We start from the raw sequence: 437 nt of genomic DNA, 5'->3' as shown, positions 1-437 counted from the left end.
CTGGTAGGGACCATATCAGATATTAATCTGATAAGAACAGATACTACACTTTGATCTTAGCCAAAAGGCCGAGAAGCAACAATTCAGCAAGGATTGTCATAGAGCATATAAGAATACGAGTAAAAAAGTTTGTCACAAACTTAATTTTGGTTGCAATACACAAATGACATTCAATTAACTTATCACTTTGTCTTTAGATTTTTATAAACAGTATAAACATTTCCCATAATATCAAATTTTTTCTCAAAATTTTCATGGTAAACGGAAAATTTGCCAATCAAGACTTGGAAAATATTGTCATTCAAAAAGCCAAAATCAGACAAAGATATCAAAATCAGACAACAATACTGTTCGAATCTTGGTTCAATTTAAATTTCAGCATTTAATAGTTGCATACTGTTTTCGAAAAAGATGCATGGGGACTTCAATCTAGGTTG

General features: G+C 30.9%; 1 pseudogene; it reads right to left on the bottom strand.

The window, feature by feature from the left end:
• On the bottom strand, positions 1-80 carry LOC148954112 (U2 spliceosomal RNA; annotated as a pseudogene).
• Between the last annotated feature and the right edge of the window lie 357 nt (positions 81-437).

Source organism: Artemia sp. Qi Xiang Cuo, chromosome 3, assembly GCF_049724085.1.
Source record: "Artemia sp. Qi Xiang Cuo chromosome 3, ASM4972408v1, whole genome shotgun sequence".
Lineage (NCBI taxonomy): Eukaryota > Metazoa > Arthropoda > Branchiopoda > Anostraca > Artemiidae > Artemia > Artemia sp. Qi Xiang Cuo.
Note: the sequence above shows the minus strand (reverse complement) of the source record. Positions and strands in the feature narration are given on the sequence as shown.